The sequence below is a fragment of the Saccoglossus kowalevskii genome, chromosome 17, assembly GCF_978046115.1.
Source record: "Saccoglossus kowalevskii chromosome 17, keSacKowa6.1, whole genome shotgun sequence".
NCBI classification, from domain to species: domain Eukaryota; kingdom Metazoa; phylum Hemichordata; class Enteropneusta; family Harrimaniidae; genus Saccoglossus; species Saccoglossus kowalevskii.
The window spans coordinates 28,591,205-28,617,162 of record NC_140657.1 but is presented as its reverse complement, the minus strand read 5'-3'; the positions used below and the strand labels follow the sequence as shown (position 1 = coordinate 28,617,162).

The following is a 25,958-nucleotide window of genomic DNA, read 5'->3' as shown; positions in this document are numbered from 1 at the left end:
GCAATGTAGTCCCTTACAAATAGAGAAATTGAGCATCAGACCACTGAAAATCATGAGTGTTGAAAGCATATTCATGTAAATCCTCGATAGTATAGTGGTGAGTATCTCCGCCTGTCATGCGGAAGATCGGCTTTCAATTCACCATCGGGGAGGTATTTTTGAGTAAATGATTTGTTATATACAGTTGACCGTCCGAATTGTTTGATTCATACCTCATAAAATGACCTGAAATCGGTAATGAATTCCCACAAACACAGAATTCTTCAACTCTATGAATTGGGGGATTATGAAATCGCTGAACATTACGCAATTAACCGATCGTTACATTTTGAATATCTTCACATGTTGCAATGTAGGCCCTTACAAATAGAGAAATTGAGCATCAGATCACTGAAAATCATGAGTGTTGAAAGCTTATTCATGTAAATCTTCGATAGTATAGTGGTGAGTATTTCCGCCTGTCACGGAGAAGACCGGGGTTCAATTCCCCGTCGTGGAGGTATTTTTAAGTAAATGATTTGTTATATACAGTTGACCGTCCGAATTGTTTGAGTCATACCTCATAAAATGACCTGAAATCTGTAATGAATTCCTCACAAACACAGAATTCTTCAACTCTATGAATTGGGGGACTATGAAATCCCTGAACATTACGCAATTAACCGATCGTTACGTTTTGAATATCTTCACATGTTGCAATGAAGGCCCTTACAGATAGAGAAATCGAGCATCAGATCACTGAAAATCATGAGTGTACCTCACCACAGAATTCTTCAACTCTATGAATTGGGGGATTGTGAAATCGCTGAACATTACGCAATTAACCGATCGTTACGTTTTGAATATCTTCACATGTTGCAATGTAGGCCCTTACAAATAGAGAAATTGAGCATCAGATCACTGAAAATCCCTGAACATTACGCAATTAACCGATCGTTACGTTTTGAATATCTTCACATGTTGCAATGAAGGCCCTTACAGATAGAGAATTCGAGCATCAGATCACTGAAAATCATGAGTGTACCTCACCACAGAATTCTTCAACTCTATGAATTAGGGACTTTGAAATTCCTGAACATTACGCAATTAATCGATCGTTACGTTGTGATTATCTCCACATGTTGCAATAAAGGCCGCTATATATAGAGAAATTGAGCATTAGATCACTGACAATCGTGAGTGTTGAAAGCATATTCATGTAAATCCTAGATAGTATAGTGGTGAGTATCTCCGCCTGTCACTCGGAAGACCGGGGTTCAATTCCCCGTCGGGGAGGTATTTTTGAGCAAATGATTTGTTATATACAGTTGACCGTCCGAATTGTTTGATTCATACCTCATAAAATGACCTGAAATCGGTAATGAATTCCCCACAAACACAGAATTCTTCAACTCTATGAATTGGGGATTATGAAATCGCTGAATATTACGCAATTAACCGATCGTTACGTTTTGAATATCTTCACATATTGCAATGTAGTCCCCTACAAATAGAGAAATTGAGCATCAGACCACTGAAAATCATGAGTGTTGAAAGCATATTCATGTAAATCCTCGATAGTATAGTGGTGAGTATCTCCGCCTGTCACGCGGAAGACCGGGGTTCAATTCCCCGTCGGGGAGGTATTTTTGAGTAAATGATTTGTTATATAAAGTTGAACGTCCGAATTGTTTGATTCATACCTCATAAAATGACCTGAAATCGGTAATGAATTCCCCACAAACACAGAATTCTTCAACTCTATGAATTGGGGACTTTGAATTCCATGAACATTACGCAATTAATCGATCGTTACGTTGTGATTATCTCCACATGTTGCAATAAAGGCCGCAATATATAGAGAAATTGAGCATTAGATCACTGACAATCGTGAGTGTTGAAAGCATATTCATGTAAATCCTCGATAGTATAGTGGTGAGTATCTCCGCCTGTCACGCGGAAGACCGGGGTTTAATTCCCCGTCGGGGAGGTATTTTTGAGTAAATGATTTGTTATATACAGTTGACCGTCCGAATTGTTTGATTCATACCTCATAAAATGACCTGAAATCGGTAATGAATTCCCCACAAACACAGAATTCTTCAACTCTATGAATTAGGGACTTTGAAATCCCTGAACATTACGCAATTAATCGATCGTTACGTTGTGATTATCTCCACATGTTGCAATAAAGGCCACAATATATAGAGAAATTGAGCATTAGATCACTGACAATCGTGATTGTTGATAGCATATTCATGTAAATCCTCGATTGTATAGTGGTGAGTATCTCCGCCTGTCACGCGGAAGACCGGTGTTCAATTCCCCGTCGGGGAGATATTTTTGAGTAAATGATTTTTTATATACAGTTGACCGTCCGAATTGTTTGATTCATACCTCATAAAATGACCTGAAATCGGTAATGAATTCCCCACAAACACAGAATTCTTCAACTCTATGAATTAGGGACTTTGAAATCCCTGAACATTACGCAATTAATCGATCGTTACGTTGTGATTATCTCCACATGTTGCAATAAAGGCCGCAATATATAGAGAAATTGAGCATTAGATCACTGACAATCGTGAGTGTTGAAAGCATATTCATGTAAATCCTAGATAGTATAGTGGTGAGTATCTCCGCCTGTCACTCGGAAGACCGGGGTTCAATTACCCGTCGGGGAGGTATTTTTGAGCAAATGATTTGTTATATACAGTTGACCGTCCGAATTGTTTGATTCATACCTCATAAAATGACCTGAAATCGGTAATGAATTCCCCACAAACACAGAATTCTTCAACTCTATGAATTGGGGATTATGAAATCGCTGAATAATACGCAATTAACCGATCGTTACGTTTTGAATATCTTCACATATTGCAATGTAGTCCCTTACAAATAGAGAAATTGAGCATCAGACCACTGAAAATCATGAGTGTTGAAAGCATATTCATGTAAATCCTCGATAGTATAGTGGTGAGTATCTCCGCCTGTCACGCGGAAGACCGGGGTTCAATTCCCCGTCGGGGAGGTATTTTTGAGTAAATGATTTGTTATATAAAGTTGAACGTCCGAATTGTTTGATTCATACCTCATAAAATGACCTGAAATCGGTAATGAATTCCCCACAAACACAGAATTCATCAACTCTATGAATTAGGGACTTTGAAATCCCTGAACATTACGCAATTAATCGATCGTTACGTTGTGATTATCTCCACATGTTGCAATAAAGGCCGCAATATATAGAGAAATTGAGCATTAGATCACTGACAATCGTGATTGTTGATAGCATATTCATGTAAATCCTCGATTGTATAGTGGTGAGTATCTCCGCCTGTCACGCGGAAGACCGGGGTTCAATTCCCCGTCGGAGAGATATTTTTGAGTAAATGATTTTTTATATACAGTTGACCGTCCGAATTGTTTGATTCATACCTCATAAAATGACCTGAAATCGGTAATGAATTCCCCACAAACACAGAATTCTTCAACTCTATGAATTAGGGACTTTGAAATCCCTGAACATTACGCAATTAATCGATCGTTACGTTGTGATTATCTCCACATGTTGCAATAAAGGCCGCTATATATAGAGAAATTGAGCATTAGATCACTGACAATCGTGAGTGTTGAAAGCATATTCATGTAAATCCTAGATAGTATAGTGGTGAGTATCTCCGCCTGTCACGCGGAAGACCGGGGTTCAATTCCCCGTCGGGGAGGTATTTTTGAGCAAATGATTTGTTATATACAGTTGACCGTCCGAATTGTTTGATTCATACCTCATAAAATGACCTGAAATCGGTAATGAATTCCCCACAAACACAGAATTCATCAACTCTATGAATTAGGGACTTTGAAATTCCTGAACATTACGCAATTAATCGATCGTTACGTTGTGATTATCTCAACATGTTGCAATAAAGGCCGCAATATATAGAGAAATTGAGCATTAGATCACTGACAATCGTGATTGTTGATAGCATATTCATGTAAATCCTCGATAGTATAGTGGTGAGTATCTCCGCCTGTCACGCGGAAGACCGGGGTTCAATTCCCCGTCGGGGAGGTATTTTTGAGTAAATGATTTGTTATATACAGTTGACCGTCCGAATTGTTTGATTCATACCTCATAAAATGACCTGAAATCGGTAATGAATTCCCCACAAACACAGAATTCTTCAACTCTATGAATTAGGGACTTTGAAATCCCTGAACATTACGCAATTAATCGATCGTTACGTTGTGATTATCTCCACATGTTGCAATAAAGGCCGCAATATATAGAGAAATTGAGCATTAGATCACTGACAATCGTGATTGTTGATAGCATATTCATGTAAATTCTCGATTGTATAGTGGTGAGTATCTCCGCCTGTCACGCGGAAGACCGGGGTTCAATTCCCCGTCGGGGAGATATTTTTGAGTAAATGATTTTTTATATACAGTTGACCGTCCGAATTGTTTGATTCATACCTCATAAAATGACCTGAAATCGGTAATGAATTCCCCACAAACACAGAATTCTTCAACTCTATGAATTGGGGGCTTTGAAATCCATGAACATTACGCAATTAATCGATCGTTACGTTGTGATTATCTCCACATGTTGCAAAAAAGGCCGCTATATATAGAGAAATTGAGCATTAGATCACTGAAAATCATGAGTGTTGAAAGCATATTCATGTAAATCCTCGATAGTATAGTGGTGAGTATCTCCGCCTGTCACTCGGAAGACCGGGGTTCAATTCCCCGTCGGGGAGGTATTTTTGAGCAAATGATTTGTTATATACAGTTGACCGTCCGAATTGTTTGATTCATACCTCATAAAATGACCTGAAATCGGTAATGAATTCCCCACAAACACAGAATTCTTCAACTCTATGAATTGGGGATTATGAAATCGCTGAATATTACGCAATTAACCGATCGTTACGTTTTGAATATCTTCACATATTGCAATGTAGTCCCTTACAAATAGAGAAATTGAGCATCAGACCACTGAAAATCATGAGTGTTGAAAGCATATTCATGTAAATCCTCGATAGTATAGTGGTGAGTATCTCCGCCTGTCACGCGGAAGACCGGGGTTCAATTCCCCGTCGGGGAGATATTTTTGAGTAAATGATTTTTTATATACAGTTGACCGTCCGAATTGTTTGATTCATACCTCATAAAATGACCTGAAATCGGTAATGAATTCCCCACAAACACAGAATTCTTCAACTCTATGAATTGGGGACTTTGAAATCCATGAACATTACGCAATTAATCGATCGTTACGTTGTGATTATCTCCACATGTTGCAATAAAGGCCGCAATATATAGAGAAATTGAGCATTAGATCACTGACAATCGTGATTGTTGATAGCATATTCATGTAAATCCTCGATAGTATAGTGGTGAGTATCTCCGCCTGTCACTCGGAAGACCGGGGTTCAATTCCCCGTCGGGGAGGTATTTTTGAGTAAATGATTTGTTATATACAGTTGAACGTCCGAATTGTTTGATTCATACCTCATAAAATGACCTGAAATCGGTAATGAATTCCCCACAAACACAGAATTCTTCAACTCTATGAATTGGGGACTTTGAAATCCATGAACATTACGCAATTAATCGATCGTTACGTTGTGATTATCTCCACATGTTGCAATAAAGGCCGCAATATATAGAGAAATTGAGCATTAGATCACTGACAATCGTGATTGTTGATAGCATATTCATGTAAATCCTCGATTGTATAGTGGTGAGTATCTCCGCCTGTCACGCGGAAGACCGGGGTTCAATTCCCCGTCGGGGAGATATTTTTGAGTAAATGATTTTTTATATACAGTTGACCGTCCGAATTGTTTGATTCATACCTCATAAAATGACCTGAAATCGGTAATGAATTCCCCACAAACACAGAATTCTTCAACTCTATGAATTGGGGATTATGAAATCGCTGAATATTACGCAATTAACCGATCGTTACGTTTTGAATATCTTCACATATTGCAATGTAGTCCCTTACAAATAGAGAAATTGAGCATCAGACCACTGAAAATCATGAGTGTTGAAAGCATATTCATGTAAATCCTCGATAGTATAGTGGTGAGTATCTCCGCCTGTCACGCGGAAGACCGGGGTTCAATTCCCCGTCGGGGAGGTATTTTTGAGTAAATGATTTGTTATATAAAGTTGAACGTCCGAATTGTTTGATTCATACCTCATAAAATGACCTGAAATCGGTAATGAATTCCCCACAAACACAGAATTCTTCAACTCTATGAATTGGGGACTTTGAATTCCATGAACATTACGCAATTAATCGATCGTTACGTTGTGATTATCTCCACATGTTGCAATAAAGGCCGCAATATATAGAGAAATTGAGCATTAGATCACTGACAATCGTGAGTGTTGAAAGCATATTCATGTAAATCCTCGATTGTATAGTGTTGAGTATCTCCGCCTGTCACGCGGAAGACCGGGGTTCAATTCCCCGTCGGGGAGGTATTTTTGAGTAAATGATTTGTTATATAGAGTTGAACGTCCGAATTGTTTGATTCATACCTCATAAAATGACCTGAAATCGGTAATGAATTCCCCACAAACACAGAATTCTTCAACTCTATGAATTGGGGACTTTGAATTCCATGAACATTACGCAATTAATCGATCGTTACGTTGTGATTATCTCCACATGTTGCAATAAAGGCCGCAATATATAGAGAAATTGAGCATTAGATCACTGACAATCGTGAGTGTTGAAAGCATATTCATGTAAATCCTCGATAGTATAGTGGTGAGTATCTCCGCCTGTCACGCGGAAGACCGGTGTTCAATTCCCCGTCGGGGAGGTATTTTTGAGTAAATGATTTGTTATATACAGTTGACCGTCCGAATTGTTTGATTCATACCTCATAAAATGACCTGAAATCGGTAATGAATTCCCCACAAACACAGAATTCTGCAACTCTATGAATTAGGGACTTTGAAATCCCTGAACATTACGCAATTAATCGATCGTTACGTTGTGATTATCTCCACATGTTGCAATAAAGGCCGCAATATATAGAGAAATTGAGCATTAGATCACTGACAATCGTGATTGTTGATAGCATATTCATGTAAATCCTCGATTGTATAGTGGTGAGTATCTCCGCCTGTCACGCGGAAGACCGGGGTTCAATTCCCCGTCGGGGAGATATTTTTGAGTAAATGATTTTTTATATACAGTTGACCGTCCGAATTGTTTGATTCATACCTCATAAAATGACCTGAAATCGGTAATGAATTCCCCACAAACACAGAATTCTTCAACTCTATGAATTAGGGACTTTGAAATCCCTGAACATTACGCAATTAATCGATCGTTACGTTGTGATTATCTTCACATGTTGCAATAAAGGCCGCTATATATAGAGAAATTGAGCATTAGATCACTGACAATCGTGAGTGTTGAAAGCATATTCATGTAAATCCTAGATAGTATAGTGGTGAGTATCTCCGCCTGTCACTCGGAAGACCGGGGTTCAATTCCCCGTCGGGGAGGTATTTTTGAGCAAATGATTTGTTATATACAGTTGACCGTCCGAATTGTTTGATTCATACCTCATAAAATGACCTGAAATCGGTAATGAATTCCCCACAAACACAGAATTCTTCAACTCTATGAATTGGGGATTATGAAATCGCAGAATATTACGCAATTAACCGATCGTTACGTTTTGAATATCTTCACATATTGCAATGTAGTCCCTTACAAATAGAGAAATTGAGCATCAGACCACTGAAAATCATGAGTGTTGAAAGCATATTCATGTAAATCCTCGATAGTATAGTGGTGAGTATCTCCGCCTGTCACGCGGAAGACCGAGGTTCAATTCCCCGTCGGGGAGGTATTTTTGAGTAAATGATTTGTTATATAAAGTTGAACGTCCGAATTGTTTGATTCATACCTCATAAAATGACCTGAAATCGGTAATGAACTCCCCACAAACACAGAATTCTTCAACTCTATGAATTAGGGACTTTGAAATCCCTGAACATTACGCAATTAATCGATCGTTACGTTGTGATTATCTCCACATGTTGCAATGTAGTCCCTTACAAATAGAGAAATTGAGCATCAGACCACTGAAAATCATGAGTGTTGAAAGCATATTCATGTAAATCCTCGATAGTATAGTGGTGAGTATCTCCGCCTGTCACGCGGAAGACCGGGGTTCAATTCCCCGTCGGGGAGGTATTTTTGAGTAAATGATTTGTTATATAAAGTTGAACGTCCGAATTGTTTGATTCATACCTCATAAAATGACCTGAAATCGGTAATGAACTCCCCACAAACACAGCATTCTTCAACTCTATGAATTGGGGACTTTGAATTCCATGAACATTACGCAATTAATCGATCGTTACGTTGTGATTATCTCCACATGTTGCAATAAAGGCCGCAATATATAGAGAAATTGAGCATTAGATCACTGACAATCGTGATTGTTGATAGCATATTCATGTAAATCCTCGATAGTATAGTGGTGAGTATCTCCGCCTGTCACTCGGAAGACCGGGGTTCAATTCCCCGTCGGGGAGGTATTTTTGAGTAAATGATTTGTTATATACAGTTGAACGTCCGAATTGTTTGATTCATACCTCATAAAATGACCTGAAATCGGTAATGAATTCCCCACAAACACAGAATTCTTCAACTCTATGAATTGGGGACTTTGAAATCCATGAACATTACGCAATTAATCGATCGTTACGTTGTGATTATCTCCACATGTTGCAATAAAGGCCGCAATATATAGAGAAATTGAGCATTAGATCACTGACAATCGTGATTGTTGATAGCATATTCATGTAAATCCTCGATTGTATAGTGGTGAGTATCTCCGCCTGTCACGCGGAAGACCGGGGTTCAATTCCCCGTCGGGGAGATATTTTTGAGTAAATGATTTTTTATATACAGTTGACCGTCCGAATTGTTTGATTCATACCTCATAAAATGACCTGAAATCGGTAATGAATTCCCCACAAACACAGAATTCTTCAACTCTATGAATTGGGGATTATGAAATCGCTGAATATTACGCAATTAACCGATCGTTACGTTTTGAATATCTTCACATATTGCAATGTAGTCCCTTACAAATAGAGAAATTGAGCATCAGACCACTGAAAATCATGAGTGTTGAAAGCATATTCATGTAAATCCTCGATAGTATAGTGGTGAGTATCTCCGCCTGTCACGCGGAAGACCGGGGTTCAATTCCCCGTCGGGGAGGTATTTTTGAGTAAATGATTTGTTATATAAAGTTGAACGTCCGAATTGTTTGATTCATACCTCATAAAATGACCTGAAATCGGTAATGAATTCCCCACAAACACAGAATTCTTCAACTCTATGAATTGGGGACTTTGAATTCCATGAACATTACGCAATTAATCGATCGTTACGTTGTGATTATCTCCACATGTTGCAATAAAGGCCGCAATATATAGAGAAATTGAGCATTAGATCACTGACAATCGTGAGTGTTGAAAGCATATTCATGTAAATCCTCGATTGTATAGTGTTGAGTATCTCCGCCTGTCACGCGGAAGACCGGGGTTCAATTCCCCGTCGGGGAGGTATTTTTGAGTAAATGATTTGTTATATAAAGTTGAACGTCCGAATTGTTTGATTCATACCTCATAAAATGACCTGAAATCGGTAATGAATTCCCCACAAACACAGAATTCTTCAACTCTATGAATTGGGGACTTTGAATTCCATGAACATTACGCAATTAATCGATCGTTACGTTGTGATTATCTCCACATGTTGCAATAAAGGCCGCAATATATAGAGAAATTGAGCATTAGATCACTGACAATCGTGAGTGTTGAAAGCATATTCATGTAAATCCTCGATAGTATAGTGGTGAGTATCTCCGCTTGTCACGCGGAAGACCGGTGTTCAATTCCCCGTCGGGGAGGTATTTTTGAGTAAATGATTTGTTATATACAGTTGACCGTCCGAATTGTTTGATTCATACCTCATAAAATGACCTGAAATCGGTAATGAATTCCCCACAAACACAGAATTCTGCAACTCTATGAATTAGGGACTTTGAAATCCCTGAACATTACGCAATTAATCGATCGTTACGTTGTGATTATCTCCACATGTTGCAATAAAGGCCGCAATATATAGAGAAATTGAGCATTAGATCACTGACAATCGTGATTGTTGATAGCATATTCATGTAAATCCTCGATTGTATAGTGGTGAGTATCTCCGCCTGTCACGCGGAAGACCGGGGTTCAATTCCCCGTCGGGGAGATATTTTTGAGTAAATGATTTTTTATATACAGTTGACCGTCCGAATTGTTTGATTCATACCTCATAAAATGACCTGAAATCGGTAATGAATTCCCCACAAACACAGAATTCTTCAACTCTATGAATTAGGGACTTTGAAATCCCTGAACATTACGCAATTAATCGATCGTTACGTTGTGATTATCTTCACATGTTGCAATAAAGGCCGCTATATATAGAGAAATTGAGCATTAGATCACTGACAATCGTGAGTGTTGAAAGCATATTCATGTAAATCCTAGATAGTATAGTGGTGAGTATCTCCGCCTGTCACTCGGAAGACCGGGGTTCAATTCCCCGTCGGGGAGGTATTTTTGAGCAAATGATTTGTTATATACAGTTGACCGTCCGAATTGTTTGATTCATACCTCATAAAATGACCTGAAATCGGTAATGAATTCCCCACAAACACAGAATTCTTCAACTCTATGAATTGGGGATTATGAAATCGCAGAATATTACGCAATTAACCGATCGTTACGTTTTGAATATCTTCACATATTGCAATGTAGTCCCTTACAAATAGAGAAATTGAGCATCAGACCACTGAAAATCATGAGTGTTGAAAGCATATTCATGTAAATCCTCGATAGTATAGTGGTGAGTATCTCCGCCTGTCACGCGGAAGACCGAGGTTCAATTCCCCGTCGGGGAGGTATTTTTGAGTAAATGATTTGTTATATAAAGTTGAACGTCCGAATTGTTTGATTCATACCTCATAAAATGACCTGAAATCGGTAATGAACTCCCCACAAACACAGAATTCTTCAACTCTATGAATTAGGGACTTTGAAATCCCTGAACATTACGCAATTAATCGATCGTTACGTTGTGATTATCTCCACATGTTGCAATGTAGTCCCTTACAAATAGAGAAATTGAGCATCAGACCACTGAAAATCATGAGTGTTGAAAGCATATTCATGTAAATCCTCGATAGTATAGTGGTGAGTATCTCCGCCTGTCACGCGGAAGACCGGGGTTCAATTCCCCGTCGGGGAGGTATTTTTGAGTAAATGATTTGTTATATAAAGTTGAACGTCCGAATTGTTTGATTCATACCTCATAAAATGACCTGAAATCGGTAATGAACTCCCCACAAACACAGCATTCTTCAACTCTATGAATTGGGGACTTTGAATTCCATGAACATTACGCAATTAATCGATCGTTACGTTGTGATTATCTCCACATGTTGCAATAAAGGCCGCAATATATAGAGAAATTGAGCATTAGATCACTGACAATCGTGAGTGTTGAAAGCATATTCATGTAAATCCTCGATAGTATAGTGGTGAGTATCTCCGCCTGTCACGCGGAAGACCGGGGTTCAATTCCCCGTCGGGGAGGTATTTTTGAGTAAATGATTTGTTATATACAGTTGACCGTCCGAATTGTTTGATTCATACCTCATAAAATGACCTGAAATCGGTAATGAATTCCCCACAAACACAGAATTCATCAACTCTATGAATTAGGGACTTTGAAATCCCTGAACATTACGCAATTAATCGATCGTTACGTTGTGATTATCTCAACATGTTGCAATAAAGGCCGCAATATATAGAGAAATTGAGCATTAGATCACTGACAATCGTGATTGTTGATAGCATATTCATGTAAATCCTCGATTGTATAGTGGTGAGTATCTCCGCCTGTCACGCGGAAGACCGGGGTTCAATTCCCCGTCGGGGAGATATTTTTGAGTAAATGATTTTTTATATACAGTTGACCGTCCGAATTGTTTGATTCATACCTCATAAAATGACCTGAAATCGGTAATGAATTCCCCACAAACACAGAATTCTTCAACTCTATGAATTAGGGACTTTGAAATCCCTGAACATTACGCAATTAATCGATCGTTACGTTGTGATTATCTCCACATGTTGCAATAAAGGCCGCTATATATAGAGAAATTGAGCATTAGATCACTGACAATCGTGAGTGTTGAAAGCATATTCATGTAAATCCTAGATAGTATAGTGGTGAGTATCTCCGCCTGTCACGCGGAAGACCGGGGTTCAATTCCCCGTCGGGGAGGTATTTTTGAGCAAATGATTTGTTATATACAGTTGACCGTCCGAATTGTTTGATTCATACCTCATAAAATGACCTGAAATCGGTAATGAATTCCCCACGAACACAGAATTCTTCAATTCTATGAATTGGGGATTATGAAATCGCTGAACATTACGCAATTAACCGATCGTTACGTTTTGAATATCTTCACATGTTGCAATGTAGGCCCTTACAAACAGAGAAATTGAGCATCAGATCACTGAAAATCATTAGTGTTGAAAGCATATTCATGTAAATCCTCGATAGTATAGTGGTGAGTATCTCCGCCTGTCACGCGGAAGACCGGGTTTCAATTCACCGTCGGGGAGGTATTTTTGAGTAAATGATTTGTTATATACAGTTGACCGTCCGAATTGTTTGATTCATACCTCATAAAATGACTTGAAATCGGTAATGAATTCCCCACAAACACAGAATTCTTCAACTCTATGAATTGGGGATTATGAAATCGCTGAATATTACGCAATTAACCGATCGTTACGTTTTGAATATCTTCACATATTGCAATGTAGTCCCTTACAAATAGAGAAATTGAGCATCAGACCACTGAAAATCATGAGTGTTGAAAGCATATTCATGTAAATCCTCGATAGTATAGTGGTGAGTATCTCCGCCTGTCACGCGGAAGACCGGGGTTCAATTCCCCGTCGGGGAGGTATTTTTGAGTAAATGATTTGTTATATACAGTTGACCGTCCGAATTTTTGATTCATACCTCATAAAATGACCTGAAATCGGTAATGAATTCCCCACGAACACAGAATTCTTCAATTCTATGAATTGGGGATTATGAAATCGCTGAACATTACGCAATTAACCGATCGTTACGTTTTGAATATCTTCACATGTTGCAATGTAGGCCCTTACAAACAGAGAAATTGAGCATCAGATCACTGAAAATCATTAGTGTTGAAAGCATATTCATGTAAATCCTCGATAGTATAGTGGTGAGTATCTCCGCCTGTCACGCGGAAGACCGGGTTTCAATTCACCGTCGGGGAGGTATTTTTGAGTAAATGATTTGTTATATACAGTTGACCGTCCGAATTGTTTGATTCATACCTCATAAAATGACCTGAAATCGGTAATGAATTCCTCACAAACACAGAATTCTTCAACTCTATGAATTGGGGGACTATGAAATCCCTGAACATTACGCAATTAACCGATCGTTACGTTTTGAATATCTTCACATGTTGCAATGAAGGCCCTTACAGATAGAGAAATCGAGCATCAGATCACCGAAAATCATGAGTGTACCTCACCACAGAATTCTTCAACTCTATGAATTGGGGGATTGTGAAATCGCTGAACATTACGCAATTAACCGATCGTTACGTTTTGAATATCTTCACATGTTGCAATGTAGGCCCTTACAAATAGAGAAATTGAGCATCAGATCACTGAAAATCATGAGTGTTGAAAGCATATTCATGTAATTCCTCGATAGTATAGTGGTGAGTATCTCCGCCTGTCACGCGGAAGACCGGGGTTCAGTTCCCCGTCGGGGAGGTATTTTTGAGCAAATGATTTGTTATATACAGTTGACCGTCCGAATTGTTTGATTCATACCTCATAAAATGACCTGAAATCGGTAATGAATTCCCCACAAACACAGAATTCTTCAACTCTATGAATTGGGGATTATGAAATCGCTGAATATTACGCAATTAACCGATCGTTACGTTTTGAATATCTTCACATATTGCAATGTAGTCCCTTACAAATAGAGAAATTGAGCATCAGATCACTGAAAATCATGAGTGTTGAAAGCATATTCATGTAAATCCTCGATAGTATAGTGGTGAGTATCTCCGCCTGTCACGCGGAAGACCGGGGTTCAATTCTCCGTCGGGGAGATATTTTTGAGTAAATGATTTTTGATATACAGTTGACCGTCCGAATTGTTTGATTCATACCTCATAAAATGACCTGAAATCGGTAATGAATTCCCCACAAACACAGAATTCTTCAACTCTATGAATTGGGGATTATGAAATCGCTGAATATTACGCAATTAACCGATCGTTACGTTTTGAATATCTTCACATATTGCAATGTAGTCCCTTACAAATAGAGAAATTGAGCATCAGACCACTGAAAATCATGAGTGTTGAAAGCATATTCATGTAAATCCTCGATAGTATAGTGGTGAGTATCTCCGCCTGTCACGCGGAAGACCGGGGCTCAGTTCCCCGTCGGGGAGGTATTTTTGAGCAAATGACTTGTTATATACAGTTGACCGTCCGAATTGTTTGATTCATACCTCATAAAATGACCTGAAATCGGTAATGAATTCCCCACAAACACAGAATTCTTCAACTCTATGAATTGGGGATTATGAAATCGCTGAATATTACGCAATTAACCGATCGTTACGTTTTGAATATCTTCACATATTGCAATGTAGTCCCTTACAAATAGAGAAATTGAGCATCAGACCACTGAAAATCATGAGTGTTGAAAGCATATTCATGTAAATCCTCGATAGTATAGTGGTGAGTATCTCCGCCTGTCATGCGGAAGATCGGCTTTCAATTCACCATCGGGGAGGTATTTTTGAGTAAATGATTTGTTATATACAGTTGACCGTCCGAATTGTTTGATTCATACCTCATAAAATGACCTGAAATCGGTAATGAATTCCCACAAACACAGAATTCTTCAACTCTATGAATTGGGGGATTATGAAATCGCTGAACATTACGCAATTAACCGATCGTTACATTTTGAATATCTTCACATGTTGCAATGTAGGCCCTTACAAATAGAGAAATTGAGCATCAGATCACTGAAAATCATGAGTGTTGAAAGCTTATTCATGTAAATCTTCGATAGTATAGTGGTGAGTATTTCCGCCTGTCACGGAGAAGACCGGGGTTCAATTCCCCGTCGGGGAGGTATTTTTAAGTAAATGATTTGTTATATACAGTTGACCGTCCGAATTGTTTGAGTCATACCTCATAAAATGACCTGAAATCTGTAATGAATTCCTCACAAACACAGAATTCTTCAACTCTATGAATTGGGGGACTATGAAATCCCTGAACATTACGCAATTAACCGATCGTTACGTTTTGAATATCTTCACATGTTGCAATGAAGGCCCTTACAGATAGAGAAATCGAGCATCAGATCACTGAAAATCATGAGTGTACCTCACCACAGAATTCTTCAACTCTATGAATTGGGGGATTGTGAAATCGCTGAACATTACGCAATTAACCGATCGTTACGTTTTGAATATCTTCACATGTTGCAATGTAGGCCCTTACAAATAGAGAAATTGAGCATCAGATCACTGAAAATCCCTGAACATTACGCAATTAACCTTTCGTTACGTTTTGAATATCTTCACATGTTGCAATGAAGGCCCTTACAGATAGAGAATTCGAGCATCAGATCACTGAAAATCATGAGTGTACCTCACCACAGAATTCTTCAACTCTATGAATTAGGGACTTTGAAATTCCTGAACATTACGCAATTAATCGATCGTTACGTTGTGATTATCTCCACATGTTGCAATAAAGGCCGCTATATATAGAGAAATTGAGCATTAGATCACTGACAATCGTGAGTGTTGAAAGCATATTCATGTAAATCCTAGATAGTATAGTGGTGAGTATCTCCGCCTGTCACTCGGAAGACCGGGGTTCAATTCCCCGTCGGGGAGGTATTTTTGAGCAAATGATTTGTTATATACAGTTGACCGTCCGAATTGTTTGATTCATACCTCATAAAATGACCTGAAATCGGTAATGAATTCCCCACAAACACAGAATTCTTCAACTCTATGAATTGGGGATTATGAAATCGCTGAATATTACGCAATTAACCGATCGTTACGTTTTGAATATCTTCACATATTGCAATGTAGTCCCCTACAAATAGAGAAATTGAGCATCAGACCACTGAAAATCATGAGTGTTGAAAGCATATTCATGTAAATCCTCGATAGTATAGTGGTGAGTATCTCCGCCTGTCACGCGGAAGACCGGGGTTCAATTCCCCGTCGGGGAGGTATTTTTGAGTAAATGATTTGTTATATAAAGTTGAACGTCCGAATTGTTTGATTCATACCTCATAAAATGACCTGAAATCGGTAATGAATTCCCCACAAACACAGAATTCTTCAACTCTATGAATTGGGGACTTTGAATTCCATGAACATTACGCAATTAATCGATCGTTACGTTGTGATTATCTCCACATGTTGCAATAAAGGCCGCAATATATAGAGAAATTGAGCATTAGATCACTGACAATCGTGAGTGTTGAAAGCATATTCATGTAAATCCTCGATAGTATAGTGGTGAGTATCTCCGCCTGTCACGCGGAAGACCGGGGTTTAATTCCCCGTCGGGGAGGTATTTTTGAGTAAATGATTTGTTATATACAGTTGACCGTCCGAATTGTTTGATTCATACCTCATAAAATGACCTGAAATCGGTAATGAATTCCCCACAAACACAGAATTCTTCAACTCTATGAATTAGGGACTTTGAAATCCCTGAACATTACGCAATTAATCGATCGTTACGTTGTGATTATCTCCACATGTTGCAATAAAGGCCACAATATATAGAGAAATTGAGCATTAGATCACTGACAATCGTGATTGTTGATAGCATATTCATGTAAATCCTCGATTGTATAGTGGTGAGTATCTCCGCCTGTCACGCGGAAGACCGGTGTTCAATTCCCCGTCGGGGAGATATTTTTGAGTAAATGATTTTTTATATACAGTTGACCGTCCGAATTGTTTGATTCATACCTCATAAAATGACCTGAAATCGGTAATGAATTCCCCACAAACACAGAATTCTTCAACTCTATGAATTAGGGACTTTGAAATCCCTGAACATTACGCAATTAATCGATCGTTACGTTGTGATTATCTCCACATGTTGCAATAAAGGCCGCAATATATAGAGAAATTGAGCATTAGATCACTGACAATCGTGAGTGTTGAAAGCATATTCATGTAAATCCTAGATAGTATAGTGGTGAGTATCTCCGCCTGTCACTCGGAAGACCGGGGTTCAATTACCCGTCGGGGAGGTATTTTTGAGCAAATGATTTGTTATATACAGTTGACCGTCCGAATTGTTTGATTCATACCTCATAAAATGACCTGAAATCGGTAATGAATTCCCCACAAACACAGAATTCTTCAACTCTATGAATTGGGGATTATGAAATCGCTGAATAATACGCAATTAACCGATCGTTACGTTTTGAATATCTTCACATATTGCAATGTAGTCCCTTACAAATAGAGAAATTGAGCATCAGACCACTGAAAATCATGAGTGTTGAAAGCATATTCATGTAAATCCTCGATAGTATAGTGGTGAGTATCTCCGCCTGTCACGCGGAAGACCGGGGTTCAATTCCCCGTCGGGGAGGTATTTTTGAGTAAATGATTTGTTATATAAAGTTGAACGTCCGAATTGTTTGATTCATACCTCATAAAATGACCTGAAATCGGTAATGAATTCCCCACAAACACAGAATTCATCAACTCTATGAATTAGGGACTTTGAAATCCCTGAACATTACGCAATTAATCGATCGTTACGTTGTGATTATCTCCACATGTTGCAATAAAGGCCGCAATATATAGAGAAATTGAGCATTAGATCACTGACAATCGTGATTGTTGATAGCATATTCATGTAAATCCTCGATTGTATAGTGGTGAGTATCTCCGCCTGTCACGCGGAAGACCGGGGTTCAATTCCCCGTCGGGGAGATATTTTTGAGTAAATGATTTTTTATATACAGTTGACCGTCCGAATTGTTTGATTCATACCTCATAAAATGACCTGAAATCGGTAATGAATTCCCCACAAACACAGAATTCTTCAACTCTATGAATTAGGGACTTTGAAATCCCTGAACATTACGCAATTAATCGATCGTTACGTTGTGATTATCTCCACATGTTGCAATAAAGGCCGCTATATATAGAGAAATTGAGCATTAGATCACTGACAATCGTGAGTGTTGAAAGCATATTCATGTAAATCCTAGATAGTATAGTGGTGAGTATCTCCGCCTGTCACGCGGAAGACCGGGGTTCAATTCCCCGTCGGGGAGGTATTTTTGAGCAAATGATTTGTTATATACAGTTGACCGTCCGAATTGTTTGATTCATACCTCATAAAATGACCTGAAATCGGTAATGAATTCCCCACAAACACAGAATTCATCAACTCTATGAATTAGGGACTTTGAAATTCCTGAACATTACGCAATTAATCGATCGTTACGTTGTGATTATCTCAACATGTTGCAATAAAGGCCGCAATATATAGAGAAATTGAGCATTAGATCACTGACAATCGTGATTGTTGATAGCATATTCATGTAAATCCTCGATAGTATAGTGGTGAGTATCTCCGCCTGTCACGCGGAAGACCGGGGTTCAATTCCCCGTCGGGGAGGTATTTTTGAGTAAATGATTTGTTATATACAGTTGACCGTCCGAATTGTTTGATTCATACCTCATAAAATGACCTGAAATCGGTAATGAATTCCCCACAAACACAGAATTCTTCAACTCTATGAATTAGGGACTTTGAAATCCCTGAACATTACGCAATTAATCGATCGTTACGTTGTGATTATCTCCACATGTTGCAATAAAGGCCGCAATATATAGAGAAATTGAGCATTAGATCACTGACAATCGTGATTGTTGATAGCATATTCATGTAAATTCTCGATTGTATAGTGGTGAGTATCTCCGCCTGTCACGCGGAAGACCGGGGTTCAATTCCCCGTCGGGGAGATATTTTTGAGTAAATGATTTTTTATATACAGTTGACCGTCCGAATTGTTTGATTCATACCTCATAAAATGACCTGAAATCGGTAATGAATTCCCCACAAACACAGAATTCTTCAACTCTATGAATTGGGGGCTTTGAAATCCATGAACATTACGCAATTAATCGATCGTTACGTTGTGATTATCTCCACATGTTGCAAAAAAGGCCGCTATATATAGAGAAATTGAGCATTAGATCACTGAAAATCATGAGTGTTGAAAGCATATTCATGTAAATCCTCGATAGTATAGTGGTGAGTATCTCCGCCTGTCACTCGGAAGACCGGGGTTCAATTCCCCGTCGGGGAGGTATTTTTGAGCAAATGATTTGTTATATACAGTTGACCGTCCGAATTGTTTGATTCATACCTCATAAAATGACGTGAAATCGGTAATGAATTCCCCACAAACACAGAATTCTTCAACTCTATGAATTGGGGATTATGAAATCGCTGAATATTACGCAATTAACCGATCGTTACGTTTTGAATATCTTCACATATTGCAATGTAGTCCCTTACAAATAGAGAAATTGAGCATCAGACCACTGAAAATCATGAGTGTTGAAAGCATATTCATGTAAATCCTCGATAGTATAGTGGTGAGTATCTCCGCCTGTCACGCGGAAGACCGGGGTTCAATTCCCCGTCGGGGAGATATTTTTGAGTAAATGATTTTTTATATACAGTTGACCGTCCGAATTGTTTGATTCATACCTCATAAAATGACCTGAAATCGGTAATGAATTCCCCACAAACACAGAATTCTTCTACTCTATGAATTGGGGACTTTGAAATCCATGAACATTACGCAATTAATCGATCGTTACGTTGTGATTATCTCCACATGTTGCAATAAAGGCCGCAATATATAGAGAAATTGAGCATTAGATCACTGACAATCGTGATTGTTGATAGCATATTCATGTAAATCCTCGATAGTATAGTGGTGAGTATCTCCGCCTGTCACTCGGAAGACCGGGGTTCAATTCCCCGTCGGGGAGGTATTTTTGAGTAAATGATTTGTTATATACAGTTGAACGTCCGAATTGTTTGATTCATACCTCATAAAATGACCTGAAATCGGTAATGAATTCCCCACAAACACAGAATTCTTCAACTCTATGAATTGGGGACTTTGAAATCCATGAACATTACGCAATTAATCGATCGTTACGTTGTGATTATCTCCACATGTTGCAATAAAGGCCGCAATATATAGAGAAATTGAGCATTAGATCACTGACAATCGTGATTGTTGATAGCATATTCATGTAAATCCTCGATTGTATAGTGGTGAGTATCTCCGCCTGTCACGCGGAAGACCGGGGTTCAATTCCCCGTCGGGGAGATATTTTTGAGTAAATGATTTTTTATATACAGTTGACCGTCCGAATTGTTTGATTCATACCTCATAAAATGACCTGAAATCGGTAATGAATTCCCCACAAACACAGAATTCTTCAACTCTATGAATTGGGGATTATGAAATCGCTGAATATTACGCAATTAACCGATCGTTACGTTTTGAATATCTTCACATATTGCAATGTAGTCCCTTACAAATAGAGAAATTGAGCATCAGACCACTGAAAATCATGAGTGTTGAAAGCATATTCATGTAAATCCTCGATAGTATAGTGGTGAGTATCTCCGCCTGTCACGCGGAAGACCGGGGTTCAATTCCCCGTCGGGGAGGTATTTTTGAGTAAATGATTTGTTATATAAAGTTGAACGTCCGAATTGTTTGATTCATACCTCATAAAATGACCTGAAATCGGTAATGAATTCCCCACAAACACAGAATTCTTCAACTCTATGAATTGGGGACTTTGAATTCCATGAACATTACGCAATTAATCGATCGTTACGTTGTGATTATCTCCACATGTTGCAATAAAGGCCGCAATATATAGAGAAATTGAGCATTAGATCACTGACAATCGTGAGTGTTGAAAGCATATTCATGTAAATCCTCGATTGTATAGTGTTGAGTATCTCCGCCTGTCACGCGGAAGACCGGGGTTCAATTCCCCGTCGGGTAGGTATTTTTGAGTAAATGATTTGTTATATAAAGTTGAACGTCCGAATTGTTTGATTCATACCTCATAAAATGACCTGAAATCGGTAATGAATTCCCCACAAACACAGAATTCTTCAACTCTATGAATTGGGGACTTTGAATTCCATGAACATTACGCAATTAATCGATCGTTACGTTGTGATTATCTCCACATGTTGCAATAAAGGCCGCAATATATAGAGAAATTGAGCATTAGATCACTGACAATCGTGAGTGTTGAAAGCATATTCATGTAAATCCTCGATAGTATAGTGGTGAGTATCTCCGCCTGTCACGCGGAAGACCGGTGTTCAATTCCCCGTCGGGGAGGTATTTTTGAGTAAATGATTTGTTATATACAGTTGACCGTCCGAATTGTTTGATTCATACCTCATAAAATGACCTGAAATCGGTAATGAATTCCCCACAAACACAGAATTCTGCAACTCTATGAATTAGGGACTTTGAAATCCCTGAACATTACGCAATTAATCGATCGTTACGTTGTGATTATCTCCACATGTTGCAATAAAGGCCGCAATATATAGAGAAATTGAGCATTAGATCACTGACAATCGTGATTGTTGATAGCATATTCATGTAAATCCTCGATTGTATAGTGGTGAGTATCTCCGCCTGTCACGCGGAAGACCGGGGTTCAATTCCCCGTCGGGGAGATATTTTTGAGTAAATGATTTTTTATATACAGTTGACCGTCCGAATTGTTTGATTCATACCTCATAAAATGACCTGAAATCGGTAATGAATTCCCCACAAACACAGAATTCTTCAACTCTATGAATTAGGGACTTTGAAATCCCTGAACATTACGCAATTAATCGATCGTTACGTTGTGATTATCTTCACATGTTGCAATAAAGGCCGCTATATATAGAGAAATTGAGCATTAGATCACTGACAATCGTGAGTGTTGAAAGCATATTCATGTAAATCCTAGATAGTATAGTGGTGAGTATCTCCGCCTGTCACTCGGAAGACCGGGGTTCAATTCCCCGTCGGGGAGGTATTTTTGAGCAAATGATTTGTTATATACAGTTGACCGTCCGAATTGTTTGATTCATACCTCATAAAATGACCTGAAATCGGTAATGAATTCCCCACAAACACAGAATTCTTCAACTCTATGAATTGGGGATTATGAAATCGCAGAATATTACGCAATTAACCGATCGTTACGTTTTGAATATCTTCACATATTGCAATGTAGTCCCTTACAAATAGAGAAATTGAGCATCAGACCACTGAAAATCATGAGTGTTGAAAGCATATTCATGTAAATCCTCGATAGTATAGTGGTGAGTATCTCCGCCTGTCACGCGGAAGACCGAGGTTCAATTCCCCGTCGGGGAGGTATTTTTGAGTAAATGATTTGTTATATAAAGTTGAACGTCCGAATTGTTTGATTCATACCTCATAAAATGACCTGAAATCGGTAATGAACTCCCCACAAACACAGAATTCTTCAACTCTATGAATTAGGGACTTTGAAATCCCTGAACATTACGCAATTAATCGATCGTTACGTTGTGATTATCTCCACATGTTGCAATGTAGTCCCTTACAAATAGAGAAATTGAGCATCAGACCACTGAAAATCATGAGTGTTGAAAGCATATTCATGTAAATCCTCGATAGTATAGTGGTGAGTATCTCCGCCTGTCACGCGGAAGACCGGGGTTCAATTCCCCGTCGGGGAGGTATTTTTGAGTAAATGATTTGTTATATAAAGTTGAACGTCCGAATTGTTTGATTCATACCTCATAAAATGACCTGAAATCGGTAATGAACTCCCCACAAACACAGCATTCTTCAACTCTATGAATTGGGGACTTTGAATTCCATGAACATTACGCAATTAATCGATCGTTACGTTGTGATTATCTCCACATGTTGCAATAAAGGCCGCAATATATAGAGAAATTGAGCATTAGATCACTGACAATCGTGAGTGTTGAAAGCATATTCATGTAAATCCTCGATAGTATAGTGGTGAGTATCTCCGCCTGTCACGCGGAAGACCGGGGTTCAATTCCCCGTCGGGGAGGTATTTTTGAGTAAATGATTTGTTATATACAGTTGACCGTCCGAATTGTTTGATTCATACCTCATAAAATGACCTGAAATCGGTAATGAATTCCCCACAAACACAGAATTCATCAACTCTATGAATTAGGGACTTTGAAATCCCTGAACATTACGCAATTAATCGATCGTTACGTTGTGATTATCTCAACATGTTGCAATAAAGGCCGCAATATATAGAGAAATTGAGCATTAGATCACTGACAATCGTGATTGTTGATAGCATATTCATGTAAATCCTCGATTGTATAGTGGTGAGTATCTCCGCCTGTCACGCGGAAGACCGGTGTTCAATTCCCCGTCGGGGAGATATTTTTGAGTAAATGATTTTTTATATACAGTTGACCGTCCGAATTGTTTGATTCATACCTCATAAAATGACCTGAAATCGGTAATGAATTCCCCACAAACACAGAATTCTTCAACTCTATGAATTAGGGACTTTGAAATCCCTGAACATTACGCAATTAATCGATCGTTACGTTGTGATTATCTCCACATGTTGCAATAAAGGCCGCTATATATAGAGAAATTGAGCATTAGATCACTGACAATCGTGAGTGTTGAAAGCATATTCATGTAAATCCTAGATAGTATAGTGGTGAGTATCTCCGCCTGTCACGCGGAAGACCGGGGTTCAATTCCCCGTCGGGGAGGTATTTTTGAGCAAATGATTTGTTATATACAGTTGACCGTCCGAATTGTTTGATTCATACCTCATAAAATGACCTGAAATCGGTAATGAATTCCCCACAAACACAGAATTCTTCAACTCTATGAATTGGGGATTATGAAATCGCTGAATATTACGCAATTAACCGATCGTTACGTTTTGAATATCTTCACATATTGCAATGTAGTCCCTTACAAATAGAGAAATTGAGCATCAGATCACTGAAAATCATGAGTGTTGAAAGCATATTCATGTAAATCCTCGATAGTATAGTGGTGAGTATCTCCGCCTGTCACGCGGAAGACCGGGGTTCAATTCTCCGTCGGGGAGATATTTTTGAGTAAATGATTTTTGATATACAGTTGACCGTCCGAATTGTTTGATTCATACCTCATAAAATGACCTGAAATCGGTAATGAATTCCCCACAAACACAGAATTCTTCAACTCTATGAATTGGGGACTTTGAAATCCATGAACATTACGCAATTAATCGATCGTTACGTTGTGATTATCTCCACATGTTGCAATAAAGGCCGCAATTTATAGAGAAATTGAGCATTAGATCACTGACAATCGTGATTGTTGATAGCATATTCATGTAAATCCTCGATTGTATAGTGGTGAGTATCTCCGCCTGTCACGCGGAAGACCGGGGTTCAATTCCCCGTCGGGGAGATATTTTTGAGTAAATGATTTTTGATATACAGTTGACCGTCCGAATTGTTTGATTCATACCTCATAAAATGACCTGAAATCGGTAATGAATTCCCCACAAACACAGAATTCTTCAACTCTATGAATTGGGGATTATGAAATCGCTGAATATTACGCAATTAACCGATCGTTACGTTTTGAATATCTTCACATGTTGCAATGTAGGCCCTTACAAATAGAGAAATTGAGCATCAGATCACAGAAAATCATGAGTGTTGAAAGCATATTCATGTAAATCCTCGATAGTATAGTGGTGAGTATCTCCGCCTGTCACGCGGAAGACCGGGGTTCAATTCCCCGTCGGGGAGGTATTTTTGAGTAAATGATTTGTTATATACAGTTGACCGTCCGAATTGTTTGATTCATACCTCATAAAATGACCTGAAATCGGTAATGAATTCGTCACAAACACAGAATTCTTCAACTCTATGAATTGGGGGACTATGAAATCCCTGAACATTACGCAATTAACCGATCGTTACGTTTTGAATATCTTCACATGTTGCAATGAAGGCCCTTACAGATAGAGAAATCGAGCATCAGATCACTGAAAATCATGAGTGTACCTCACCACAGAATTCTTCAACTCTATGAATTGGGGGATTGTGAAATCGCTGAACATTACGCAATTAACCGATCGTTACGTTTTGAATATCTTCACATGTTGCAATGTAGGCCCTTACAAATAGAGAAATTGAGCATCAGATCACAGAAAATCATGAGTGTTGAAAGCATATTCATGTAAATCCTCGATAGTATAGTGGTGAGTATCTCCGCCTGTCACGCGGAAGACCGGGGTTCAATTCCCCGTCGGGGAGGCATTTTTGAGTAAATGATTTGTTATATACAGTTGACCGTCCGAATTGTTTGATTCATACCTCATAAAATGACCTGAAATCGGTAATGAATTCCCCACAAACACAGAATTCTTCAACTCTATGAATTGGGGACTTTGAAATCCATGAACATTACGCAATTAATCGATCGTTACGTTGTGATTATCTCCACATGTTGCAATAAAGGCCGCTATATATAGAGAAATTGAGCATTAGATCACTGACAATCGTGAGTGTTGAAAGGATATTCATGTAAATCCTCGATAGTATAGTGGTGAGTATCTCCGCCTGTCACGCGGAAGTCCGGGGTTCAAT

General features: G+C 38.7%; 19 non-coding genes across 19 annotated transcripts; all 19 read left to right on the top strand.

The window, feature by feature from the left end:
* The first annotated feature begins 1,550 nt into the window (after positions 1-1,550).
* Positions 1,551-1,622, top strand: TRNAD-GUC (transfer RNA aspartic acid (anticodon GUC)). Its single transcript has one exon. It is a non-coding gene; the product is annotated as a tRNA-Asp (tRNA).
* Positions 1,623-2,938: 1,316 nt separating this feature from the next.
* On the top strand, positions 2,939-3,010 carry TRNAD-GUC (transfer RNA aspartic acid (anticodon GUC)). Its single transcript has one exon. It is a non-coding gene; the product is annotated as a tRNA-Asp (tRNA).
* A 969-nt stretch (positions 3,011-3,979) lies between these two features.
* TRNAD-GUC (transfer RNA aspartic acid (anticodon GUC)) lies at positions 3,980-4,051 on the top strand. Its single transcript has one exon. It is a non-coding gene; the product is annotated as a tRNA-Asp (tRNA).
* Positions 4,052-5,020: 969 nt separating this feature from the next.
* TRNAD-GUC (transfer RNA aspartic acid (anticodon GUC)) lies at positions 5,021-5,092 on the top strand. Its single transcript has one exon. It is a non-coding gene; the product is annotated as a tRNA-Asp (tRNA).
* A 969-nt stretch (positions 5,093-6,061) lies between these two features.
* TRNAD-GUC (transfer RNA aspartic acid (anticodon GUC)) lies at positions 6,062-6,133 on the top strand. Its single transcript has one exon. It is a non-coding gene; the product is annotated as a tRNA-Asp (tRNA).
* Positions 6,134-8,143: 2,010 nt separating this feature from the next.
* On the top strand, positions 8,144-8,215 carry TRNAD-GUC (transfer RNA aspartic acid (anticodon GUC)). The gene has a single exon. It is a non-coding gene; the product is annotated as a tRNA-Asp (tRNA).
* A 969-nt stretch (positions 8,216-9,184) lies between these two features.
* On the top strand, positions 9,185-9,256 carry TRNAD-GUC (transfer RNA aspartic acid (anticodon GUC)). The gene has a single exon. It is a non-coding gene; the product is annotated as a tRNA-Asp (tRNA).
* A 2,010-nt stretch (positions 9,257-11,266) lies between these two features.
* Positions 11,267-11,338, top strand: TRNAD-GUC (transfer RNA aspartic acid (anticodon GUC)). The gene has a single exon. It is a non-coding gene; the product is annotated as a tRNA-Asp (tRNA).
* Positions 11,339-11,613: 275 nt separating this feature from the next.
* TRNAD-GUC (transfer RNA aspartic acid (anticodon GUC)) lies at positions 11,614-11,685 on the top strand. The gene has a single exon. It is a non-coding gene; the product is annotated as a tRNA-Asp (tRNA).
* A 1,316-nt stretch (positions 11,686-13,001) lies between these two features.
* On the top strand, positions 13,002-13,073 carry TRNAD-GUC (transfer RNA aspartic acid (anticodon GUC)). Its single transcript has one exon. It is a non-coding gene; the product is annotated as a tRNA-Asp (tRNA).
* Positions 13,074-16,368: 3,295 nt separating this feature from the next.
* On the top strand, positions 16,369-16,440 carry TRNAD-GUC (transfer RNA aspartic acid (anticodon GUC)). The gene has a single exon. It is a non-coding gene; the product is annotated as a tRNA-Asp (tRNA).
* Positions 16,441-17,756: 1,316 nt separating this feature from the next.
* TRNAD-GUC (transfer RNA aspartic acid (anticodon GUC)) lies at positions 17,757-17,828 on the top strand. The gene has a single exon. It is a non-coding gene; the product is annotated as a tRNA-Asp (tRNA).
* A 969-nt stretch (positions 17,829-18,797) lies between these two features.
* Positions 18,798-18,869, top strand: TRNAD-GUC (transfer RNA aspartic acid (anticodon GUC)). Its single transcript has one exon. It is a non-coding gene; the product is annotated as a tRNA-Asp (tRNA).
* A 969-nt stretch (positions 18,870-19,838) lies between these two features.
* Positions 19,839-19,910, top strand: TRNAD-GUC (transfer RNA aspartic acid (anticodon GUC)). The gene has a single exon. It is a non-coding gene; the product is annotated as a tRNA-Asp (tRNA).
* A 969-nt stretch (positions 19,911-20,879) lies between these two features.
* On the top strand, positions 20,880-20,951 carry TRNAD-GUC (transfer RNA aspartic acid (anticodon GUC)). Its single transcript has one exon. It is a non-coding gene; the product is annotated as a tRNA-Asp (tRNA).
* A 2,010-nt stretch (positions 20,952-22,961) lies between these two features.
* TRNAD-GUC (transfer RNA aspartic acid (anticodon GUC)) lies at positions 22,962-23,033 on the top strand. The gene has a single exon. It is a non-coding gene; the product is annotated as a tRNA-Asp (tRNA).
* Positions 23,034-23,308: 275 nt separating this feature from the next.
* On the top strand, positions 23,309-23,380 carry TRNAD-GUC (transfer RNA aspartic acid (anticodon GUC)). Its single transcript has one exon. It is a non-coding gene; the product is annotated as a tRNA-Asp (tRNA).
* A 1,663-nt stretch (positions 23,381-25,043) lies between these two features.
* On the top strand, positions 25,044-25,115 carry TRNAD-GUC (transfer RNA aspartic acid (anticodon GUC)). Its single transcript has one exon. It is a non-coding gene; the product is annotated as a tRNA-Asp (tRNA).
* Positions 25,116-25,553: 438 nt separating this feature from the next.
* Positions 25,554-25,625, top strand: TRNAD-GUC (transfer RNA aspartic acid (anticodon GUC)). Its single transcript has one exon. It is a non-coding gene; the product is annotated as a tRNA-Asp (tRNA).
* The last annotated feature ends 333 nt before the right edge of the window (positions 25,626-25,958 follow it).